General features: G+C 40.8%; 1 protein-coding gene and 1 pseudogene across 5 annotated transcripts in view; both read right to left on the reverse strand.

The window, feature by feature from the left end:
• KCNAB1 (potassium voltage-gated channel subfamily A member regulatory beta subunit 1) overlaps nt 1-11,623 on the reverse strand; it is a 314,248-nt gene that overhangs the window by 23,550 nt on the left and 279,075 nt on the right. The window lies entirely within an intron of this gene.
• Nucleotides 3,151-3,269, reverse strand: LOC112476942 (annotated as a pseudogene).

Here is an 11,623-nt window from a genome sequence, read left to right on the forward strand (position 1 = left end):
CCAATTGAGGTAGAAGTTGGTTTATAAGCAAACTAAAGTAACTCAGCAACAAAAACCATGAAGTTCATTCTTTCTTTATAAAGCAACTTGAATATACAGAGTTATACGAAACATTTTTCTTTTATTATATGAAATGGAAATGATGAACATTTCTGGAAGTTGAAAGCCATTTTTTAAATTTCTGCCCCAGAAGCATTCTCTTTTTTTTTTTTGGACATCGCCATCATCGCATGAGCTCCCTTTCCTTTCACATCCTGTTTCATTCAGAGTCGACGAGTTTATTCAACCAACCGTATTTATTAAGTCTCTGCTGTGCTGGTTGCTGGGGATATTGTGGTGAATCCCACATGTTGGTAAACACCGACAAGGTTAACAGAGAATAAATTGAACCTAAGACACTCCCCTGGCTCTAGTCTGTAATCAATAAGATGAGCACAGAACACTGCAGTGGCTTGGCCATGTGGCAGTCACTGAGGCCTTGACAAGAGCAGTTAAGGTGGAGGGCAGGTTGTGACTCTTCCTGTTTTTCCTTTCCTTTCCTTTCCTTTCCTTTCCTTTCCTTTCCTTTCCTTTCCTTTCCTGTCCTGTCCTGTCCTGTCCTGTCCTGTCCTGTCCTGTGACCTTGGTTAACAAAATCCAGTAAGTTTCAGCTGTATACTTTAACACTAAGGCATATATATATTTACACTGTGTGTTCCATCATCTTCCATCGTTAGATTTCTTTCTGTCTCTACATATTAGACCCCCTTCCCCACGTCTACCTCCCCCCTCCTCCCCCATCCCCTACCCTCTGGTAACCACTAGTCTATAGTCCATGTCCATTCATTCACTTATTTAACACACTTGGATTAAAAGCCTGATATTTGCCAGGCACTGTGCAAGTTGCTGCGTTCATCCGTGAGTAGAGCAGATACAAGCTCCTGGACTCAGAGAGTTTAAGATGAGTGGAGAAGATAGAGATGTAAACAAGTAATAATTACAAAATGTAAAGTGTTATGAAGTAAACAAACAAGGGGCTGAGGTAGGGAATGAGAAGGAAGACCTGTTTAGTAAGGTCAAGAAAGGTCTCCCTGAGGAGTAATGTTTAGGCATAGAAATAAAAAGAAGCCAGGCATGGGAAGAACAGGAGATGTGCATCTAGACAGATGGAACGGCATATGCAAAGGCCCTGAGGCAGAGCTTAGTGATTTTTCAGCAATCGGAAGGAAGCCATCATGGCAGGAGCCTAGTAAGGAAGGACAGGGGTATAAGATGAAGTCGGGAGAGGGCAAACCATGTTGTTTCTATGTTATTCAAAGTTTAATGGGATGTCATTAGCATCTAGGTAAGGGAATGACAGGATGTAGTTATAGTTTAGAATGTTATGTCTGTGACATGGAGAACCACAGTGAGGGCACTAGAGGAAGTAGGAAGATCTTTAGGAAGGTATTGCAGCATTCCGGGCAGGAAATGAAGGTGGCTTGGAATAGGGAGACATGAATTCAGATATAGTTTAGAGGTAGAATCCACAAGATTTGCAGATAGACCTAATGTGGCAAGTAAGGGAAAAACAGGAACCAAGGCAATCTCCCAGATACCTGGTCATTTACAGTGATGAGGGAGACTGAGGGAAGAATGAGTTTTGGTGGTGGGGGTGGGGGGGATCCAGGGTTCCTCTTTGGGCATGCAAAAAAAAAAAAAAATTCCCATGAGATACTAAAAGGAAGATGTTATGTAGAGATAATTGAATAAATGACACAGTAAGCAACCTGGGCCTGAGTTGATTTATTTGTTACCAGTCTATCAATTATACTAAAATTCTTGGAGCTAGGTGAGATTATGTAAGGGGAGTGTGCAGAGGGGAAAGAGAAGGGGTCCTAAGAGCCAGCCCAGGAGTCAGAGAGAGGACACTACAGAGTCTGGGTCATCGGCAGCCAGCGGGGCAGGAAGGAAGTCAAAGGGGGAGATGTTTGAGAATCAAGAGTAGAGAATGCTTCGCGAAGGAGTTGTGCGCACACACTGGAACACGTGAACGTTCAAGTCAGAGGGCTCAAAACAACGTCCACAGGACAGGGAGGTTACTGCAGACCACGAGGAGAGCAGATTTAGTGTCAGTGGTGGGATGGGACCAAGGCCAGGCTGGCACAGATGGAAGAATGGGCGTGGGAAAAGAAAGGCTTTACAGACAACCTGGGTAGACTCTAAAGCCTTCCTTTTCCTATGCTATTCTTCCAAGTTTGAAAGTGAACGGAGCAGAGATACAGGGCAGTAGCCGAAGGGGTATTTAGAGACAAGAGAAGATGCGACAATAAGCCTGTATGCCCTTGGAAGTGAGCTAGCAAGAGGAGTTATTGACGATGCGGGCTAGAGGGGTGGGAAAGAAAGCAGGGAGGGGGAGACTTGTTAAAGTGAGATGGAGGAGGGCAGAGCACCTGTGGGGTGGGAAAGACACTTCCATCAAGATGGTGGGACCCAGCGGATTTGTCGAACTCGCCTTCGGAAGACATGGGAGCTCCTAGTTGATGAATTCTATTCTCAATAAACTGTCAAGTGAAAAGGGGTGGACGTGCAAAGCGAGGAAAAGGTGAGCACGAATAGTTCTGAGCGTGGAAGAGCCTATGCAAGACACCCCATGCCCAGGCGCTTCAGTTGCTGGTAATTTCTTGCTCCCTGATTTGTTTGGCTGACCGTGGAGAAGAGCTTGGTGGAATGTGGAAAGAAGAACTCTGGGAGTCCTTTTGTTCTTTGTCATCAGCAAAATTGTTATCTTTGAGAACAATCTATCATGGAAATAGTATTATTGCAAGATTTGTAGTTTGGTTGGGTTGATCCCAGTATTACAATTTGAAAAAGAGCCACGGGACAACACAAATTGTAATATGCACCAAATGAACACAGCTAGCTTTCTCTTTTTTTCTTATTTTTCCTTTATTGGGTGAAGGCACTTCTCAACAAGTTCTGAGAAAAAAGATGTCTTTAGAACCACATTGTAGTTATAATATCACAAATGGCCCTTGTCATTGTTACTAAAAAATTTATTTTATTTTATTTTTTATTTGGGCGAGGCAAGCCTTGGTTGACCTCACAGGTTGCAAGGACCTTGTCAGCTTACAATCCCTTATTTTTTATTTAATTTTTTAATGTTTTAATTTTTACTTTTTTTTTTTTTTACGCCTACAGCACCTAGTCTTCCTCTGTGGTCTCTCATCCAAGTACTAACCAGGCCCAACCCTGCTTAGCTTCCGAGATCAGACGGGATTGGGCTTGTTCAGGGTAGCATGGCTGTAGACCTAAAAAAATTATTTTAAAAACAGAACGTATAGAAAGGGAGAAAGTTCATGGCTCTTAATTTTCAGTTTTATTTGTAGTAAAAACTTTAACTCAAGAGTTCTTATCCTCGGAGGAGGCTGCAGAATGCAGGGAGAAATTGTGGGAGGACTGAAAGGCCACTGTTGGAGACTCATGTTGCCAGAAATGAAATTTAATTTAATGCATATTAATTTTTTTTTTAATGTTAGAGAAAAATTCCGCAAGTGTTTAGGCGTCTAACAGGAAATCACCATACAGATGGCTGAGGTAGGTTTTTATATGATTCTACTATTTAAGGACACTAGAGGGCAGCATTGTTAAGAAAAAAATTAACCAAGACTAAATGCTTTTGTTTTACTTGCATATCATGGAAACGCATTTTAAAAGCCTCCTAAGTCACAGCACCGATTCCAAGTGGGGAAAAGGACCTTAGGAGGACCATTTAGTGCATTGCATTCACCTGCCCGTGGTAAAGGACACACAGACAAACTGATTAGATCTGGCAACCCAGGCCTGAATGTGACTTCCCTACTTTTCCAGTGGTTCTCAACCGTGACTGCACGTGAAAACACCGAGGGAGCTGTGAAAACTATACTACCCGGGCTCCACCGAAGCTCTATGAAATCGGAATCTCTGCGGGGGCGAGGCCGGCATCAGTATTTTAAAAACTCATCCCCGATGATTCCTCTGTACTCCTCTGTGCCAGTGCTCCCAAAGTGTGGCCCCTGCTCCCGCAGCATCGGCAGCACCTGGGAACTTGGTAGAGATAAAAATCCTAGGGCCTTACTCCAGAGGCACTGAATTACCATTTGTCGGGGTGGGTGGGGCCCGGCAGTGTGTTTCAAGGAGCCCTCCAAACAACTCTGGTTCCGATTAAAGTTTGAGTACCATTGCTTTGTTTCAAGGCATAATTAAAAACTTGAATATTATCAACAATTGTAAAGATTTCAGATATGCTTACAAAATGCTGAGAGTGAATACACAAAATAATAATTGTACTACACAGTGGAACTATATGTAATTTTGTTTTATATTTTCCAAGTTTCTGTAAATGTGTTATCATATTTTTATAATATAAAAAAGAAGGAAGAAAAAAGATTCCCTAACGAGCAAAAGCACCACTTTAAAACACTAACATGTTATAAGTTAACTCACACATATGAGGCTTAAACAAACGAAGTCAAAAATGGTTGGCTCTTGACCGTGCCCTTCATGCGGTACAACCTGACTGCCAGCGGATCTGTTCTTTTTTAGGAGGAGTGTGGTGGTGGCTGGGGCACTGTTAGAACGCAGGGAGTTGGTTTCATCACAGGAGTCGTAAACACGTTTATTCCAAACCAGCTGCTTGTTATTTATCTAACTTGAGTGTTTATTTACTTATTTAACTTTGGAAGCTTGTGTGAGTGCTGGTTTATAATTCTGTCTCTGTGGCTTAGAGATTTCCTCTTGGTTCTTTATCAGTCTTTTATCTTCTTGGCTATGGAGAATCCTCCCTCTCTGGACAGAGAGGCTTACCCTTTCCCACAGGAATGGAAACTCACACGCACACATATAGTGATACCATGTTTAGCCTTAAAGGTTTGCTGACTGAGGAAAGTCTGGCTCCATCTGCTTTGCGGAGCACACACCAGAGTTCAGAAGATGCTAGTTTATGTCCCATCATTGTGACTAACTTGGGCACATCCCTCGACCTTCCTGGATCTCGGTTTCTTCAACAAAAATGAGCAGATTGATATTAACCGAGCACACAGGTAATATTTGTAATAACTGTTAAGGCGTGTTATATTTTAACCCCCATTTTATTGATGAAGAAGTTGAGGCTCAGAAAGATAAATTACTTGGGCAAGTTCTCAGGAGATAATCTATAAGACCTCTTCTAGCTTTGAAGTTCATCTTGGTCATCTTGGAAGGCTTTGTGCATAGTGCACTGTGGGAGAGAAGGTGGATTGGGGACAGAAAAATAACAGGGCATTTACTTAATTGATCCCATTGTGTATTTATGAACATGCGATGCCTTGTGTGTGGTTATATTTATCCCTTTGCTTCCATACACTGATGACTGTAGCTCATGATGTGTTTGAATGACTTGAGAAATATGAGCTATCTTTTTGCTTCCTTGAAGAAGGACCTTAAATCTGATGACTCTTTGAAAAAAACAAAAACAAAAACAGAAAGGGCTTGTGTCTGCCTCTGACCTGTTAAGCTTAGAGAAAGAAGGACGTTCACAAGGTAGTTAACAAAGAATAGCTTTCTGGATCAGGGCAGCAGCCAAAATGATTCTGTATCAGAACAGTCCAGATTCAGGAGGCTAGAAAGGATACATGCGGAGCTTTAGGTCTCCAAGGACAATGTACTGTCCTCACCCTGCAGCTACCCTCAGAGAACCCTCGCTAAAGGGCTCATGGTCCTCAACCTCTCTGCTCGGCCACACACTGGTTTTCCATGACCCGAGACAGTTTGAACTGAGCCTTTGCTATTGCCCAGATGTGATTTCTGAATCTTGTTCTAGAGTGTAGAATAGGTTATAGAAATGGAACACTTTCAGTTTCTACTCAAAGTCCAAAGGCCCTGAACAAAAACTGTAGTTGGTAAGGACCTCTACGTTCCAAAGTGAGGTTCGAGACCACCTATGTGGGCATGGTAAAAAAGGTTTGGCCATCTTTAGTCTATCCTCCACCTTGGAAGAATAAATGGGTGGTGGTTAAGGATGAGGGACAATTTAACTGGCCTTGCTTGAGGTCTGTGGCATTCCCTCCCACCCCCCACATGATGCCTCACATCCGCTCCATCTTTCACCTTATCACAAACTGAATAAAACTCCAGAACCTAAAAATCCCATTTGCAGAACATGCAAATTAACAGCTCCCTGTAGTAAGAGCCTGAGCTTTCTGTGACTTTTGAACAGGCAGACGCAGGCTGTCCTCGAGATTCTGCTCATGCCTCGTTCAGCTTCTGCTACAGAGGGGAAGGCTATGTGATGCCGTGTATTTTTAGTATTATTTCTTCCTCCACCAGACGGGCTCTTTAATCCTAGCAAGAGATTGTTCATTTTACATTTAGATAAGAATGACCAAGCGACTTGCCTAAGGCGATGACATAGCCTTCTTATCTTTCAATATTACTTTATCTTTATTATTTCTCTGTAATCTTCTTATCACTACATCCAGTCTTTCCAGCTTCTCACAGTACAGCCTGCTGACACTCCAAGAAATAATTATGTTGAATATGGATCATAAAATGACACCACTGCTTTCAAAATAATCTAAACATGGGCCCCACAATTTCCTCCTAACTATCAGTTTATAATTCCTATGTTTGCTTAGTACTCAGTGGTAGTAATTAAAAGTGATTTCGGTCCTGATGAATAGAGTACAGTGCTGTTCTTGCATCTGCCAAATTCTATAAGACTTGTGAACAACAGAATGAATTCCAATTCATTTAGAGACATTCAAAATGAAAGTAAGTGAACCCCATTGCCTTAAATTCCATCTGGAACAAGCCAACAAATAAACAAATAAATAAATCTAAGTGAACTGAAATTTTAGGGTAAGGGCATGCAAATTTCTTAGATACCTGACTTACAGCTTCAGCTGTGAAGCTATAGGTTATATAATAGGTAGATTGTAGTAAACTGGTTCTAGACATTAGCATCCTGGGGTTCCTTTGACGATATTATTGGTCAGTCTTTTAAAATGGATTTTTTAAATAATTTGGACATGAATCTTTGCCTGATATGAGATATCTCCCTGACATAATTAAAAAACCTAAAATTTGAAAAAGGATTCTCTTTCCTTGTAAAATTTTTGAGGTTTTGCTCTTGTCCATTAAGCCCCACAAATTTTATCCTAGAATATGGCTGTCTTAGTTTGTTTGGGCTACTGTAACAAAAATACCTAGACATATAACAAAAATACAAAAATACTATAGGTGGCGTAAACAACAGACTTTCATTTTTCACAATCTAGAGGCTGGGAAGTCAGATCGAAGTGCTGGCAGATTCTTTCTGGTGAGAGCTTTCTTTCTGCTTCCTAGACAGCTTCCTCTTCTGTGCCCTCACAGGCAGAAGGGATGAGGGAGCTCTCTGGGGTCTCTTTTATAAAGGCACTAATTCCATTTGTGAGGGTCCCACCCTCATGACCTAGTCACTTACATTTCCTCACCTCCTAATAGCATCACTCTGAGGGTTAGGTTTCAACATAAGCGTTTTGGGGGACACAAACATTCAGTCTATAGCAGTAGTTTAGAATTCTCCAAGCAGGTCTTACCAGTTGCTCATCTCCATGAACACCTGATTTTGAATAACCTAATTTTTTTCTAGTGGATGTATGAGGGTGAATGATCTACAAAATATATGTAGAAATAAATAAGGAAATTAACCTGCTGTGTAGGTTTATTTGATAGAACCAACTTATTTTAATTTTAGAATAAGCGAAACTCTTCTTATATATCAGGAACAGTTATGGTGGAAAGTAATTATGATATATGATAATTAAAGCTATCAGTAACACATGGAAAGATACGATAGAAGTTATAGATATCCCTCATTTAACTATAATACATAAAAGACATTAAGATGCTATCTTTGAGAATTATTAGCTTTTTATTTTGTGATCCTCTTGAGTTTGAGGTTACAATTTTTCTCACTGAGACATCAGGATGTCTCAGAGTTCTTGGTGTATCAATTAGGTTTTAGGTTATTTTTTTTTAATGGAGTAAGTTATTGAAAACCCAATTGAAAGTCCTTAAATTGTAAAAAAGATTTATCAGCTTTTGTCACTGGAAATGCAGAGGTTATACTTGCTTCAGCATTGGTTGTTCTAAGTCACTGAGGACCAATATTTTCTAACTCTATGCTCTGCTAACTCGGGCTGAATTCTGTTATGGCTTTAGGGTGGCTGTCAGTGACATCTGTGGCTTCCTTGTCTGCCTTTGTCCAGTGCCATTTTGCTTCAGCATTTCAAGACTCCTAACATTCACTCTGATTGGGCTGCTTTGGTCACATGAACCAATGACTCTGACCAAGGACAAAAAATGGGCTGATTAGCTTAATACAACCCAGAGCCCACCTTGGAACTAAAGACTGGGTCAGTCGGCAGTCTGGGGGAAGCATCGTCACTCACACGAAAATCCGGGTGCCTGAGAAGGGAGGAATGATTGCTGGGCCGACAACCAGCAGTTTCCACTGTGTTCAGACTGGGCCAGGCCTGGCACACCAACAACAGAGGGGCAGGGAGAGCTAACCACTGAGTGCCTACTGTGTGCTGAGTTGTGTGCTGGGCGTTTTACCAACACGATTGCACTGAAGCTTTACAACAGCCCGATGAGGTGATATTGTTATATTTTCATTTTACATTTGGAGAAATTGAGGCTCAGAGAGACTAAAACTTTATAAATCCAGTTTTGCATTTTCCTCTAAAACGAGCCCATCTACCAACCACCATGCTCAAACAACATGAACAAAATATTTTTTTCCCTTTCTCTTCATCTGTATTTATATATATCATGCCCATTTTTTTGATTTTGCTATTTGAAACACATAGAAGGTTAAAAGATGCCTATCTGAGGCAATAGTCTTTGGTCATTTGAAAAAGAAATGTATTATGCAAAACACTCAGTAAGGAATAGTTTTCCAAATGTTCATTGAGATACAAAAAAATAAATTTAACCAAACCCCACAAGTTCTACATGGCACTTAATATTTCTCTATCCATTATTAGTGAAACAATTATTTTCATACTTGGGAGTATCTGTCATTGCATTGTAGATATCTTACTCAAGACTTGAATTTCTGATCTTTTAAATTGTTGTGACGTCACCCTCATTGGTCAGAGAGACCGATGTGGAATCTTGACTCATAGCTTCTTATTCTATTATCCTGTCTGGAGCTTTTTATTTATGCAGCTGTCTGTGTATCTGCTTCTTGGGACAGGCTTTTAACTTTATTTTTAAAAGAATTCTATCTTGTGGATGAAAGATTAAAACAGGCAACTTGGCAGAGGATTGATAAGAGGAAAAAAATATTTATCCTAATGAGATTTTCTGCTGGCATATCTAGTTGCACACTGTAACAGGAAGCAATCTTTATTGCTTCTTTAAAAGTGTAGAGCTGGCCTTACTTCCTGTTCCTACCATGGGAGATGTCTGGGAGGAGATGCTATCTTAATCTTAATGATGTTAAAACCTGCGCCTCCAGCAGATACACCCCCTTGGCAAACCTATTTCGGCTCTGCAGAACCTATCTGTATTTGTGAGATATCTGGTAAATAACCAAAAGGCAACTTTCAAACTTGACATAGTGGAGTGAATGATTTTCTCGGCTTTTCAACAGTGAACTACTTGATCAAGAGGAAATACTAACTGTGCCAATATTTTAAAACGAGATACCCGCTGCCCTATATGTTAAAATGTCAGACAGGTTGGTAGTGGCTGAGCAACTTCACTGCAAGAGGCACTGCAGAGGCGGCGGCCAGCCGGTCCCCCTGGTCTGTCCAGGGAAGCCCCACGTTCTTTGCCTTGTATCTGTTTTACTGTTCCACATGTTGTCTGTTTGTATCTAGATTTAATCTCTTTCTTTGGGGCTTTCTGATTTCTGAGGTTCTTCTCCATCCTCCACCCAAAGATGGCCGTTTCCTCTTATTTTCTTCATTAGAATCTAATGCTAAAAAAGAATTTAGCAAGATTTTGCATAATAAGATAGTGCTTCTTAATTATTTCTACCGCATGAACCACTCAATGCCACAAAAGCACATGTTATTAGACAGCTTTGAGTTCAGCATGAAAATATCTGCAGATTCGTACCCTACACCATAATAAAGCATGGACTTTAAAACAATCATAACATTTTTCTTTACGAATCTTTGAGTAAAACTGATGGGAAATGTCTCATGTTTACTTTGTGGCTGTTCAGATCTCCTCGCCCTTCCACACACAACACACTTCCTGTGCTTCAGGGGAAACGCACGCCTGGTTGTGAGGCAGAGGGCGGCAGGAAGGGTCAGCGACTGAAATGGCGTACTGAATTGTCTCTCTTGGGAACTGATCTTTAATTAGATACCGAACCCTAGTTTGACCTAATTTTTTATGTCCTGAACTTTTATATATTTTCATGCCACATTTATGACACTCCCTGATATACAAATAAGGGTCTTCTGTCTTCTGGAGTCTTAATAATAACCGTTTACACTAATTTAATGCTTACGCTGTACTTGGCCTTGTTCTAAACACTTTACGTATATTTAATCATTCAGTCCTCACAACAATTTTATAGAACTACTATTATTAGTCTTATTTTGTACATAAGGACACTAAGGAACAACGAAGGTGAGTAAATTATTTAAACTTACCCAACTAGTTGAGTGTTGGAGCTGGGGTTTGGAAGCAAGCAATCTGGCTCCGGTCTGCTCTTACGCAGAGAGAACACTTTAGCATGTTAGAAAGAGGCAGACCTGTACCCTGCCAAGCGGACCAGGAAGCCCTGATAGAGCCTGGCAGGTTACATTAAAGGAACAAAATGCTAGCTGCAGAGCTCCTTTGGGAACCAACACAAATCATTTTCTGTTTCCTGGGATCATACACTTCACACAGGTGGCTGCCCCGTGTATATGTGTGTGACCACATGGCGTTTCTCTGTGATGCAGCAACGTGGACAGTTTCTCTTCCCTGCTTGGGACTCATTGCCTTGCAGCTTTTACATGTGAACCTCTTTCAGTACAGGATAGACACAGATGATGGAGTGAAGTGCTGTCTACAACATAAGGCAGGAAAAGGTAAGTGCTAACATAGAGGGAGAGACATCGCACTATACAGGTGTAAAAGAAGGGATGCTTAACTCCAACTAAGGCGGGGTCAGGGCGCCTTCCTAGGGGACAGTCTAGGCTGGGGAAACAAAGAGCAGAGCTATTCTAAACAAAGAGCAATTCTTTAAAATTTTTTTTTACTATACTTCCCAATCAGTTATTTTTTTAAGTTATATTTGTTGATAAATAAAATAAGTACCCGTACTACCAAACTAATATGTCATAAAATATGTATAATGGCACCCAGATCTTGGCTTCGAAATATTATTCTCCATTAAAAGAAACCATGGCTTCTCGGAGAAATGGCTGATTACAAGGCCAGGGAAAGCATAGGTGAGCTTGGAACATCTTGTGCCGAGGAAGCAAAAAAGTCCTCAAGGAAAAAAAAATATGGAGACATGCTTAAAGGACATAGAAGCCATGTCAAAAGTGCTCCAAATATTCATGTTTGGGGTAATTGTAGCAACACAATAAATAGTGATAGTAATGAATTATAGACCGCAAGATAAAATCAGAATCCATTAGTTCATACTGATATA

Source organism: Pteropus alecto, unplaced genomic scaffold (assembly GCF_000325575.1).
Source record: "Pteropus alecto unplaced genomic scaffold, ASM32557v1 scaffold81, whole genome shotgun sequence".
In the NCBI taxonomy this organism is placed as follows: domain Eukaryota; kingdom Metazoa; phylum Chordata; class Mammalia; order Chiroptera; family Pteropodidae; genus Pteropus; species Pteropus alecto.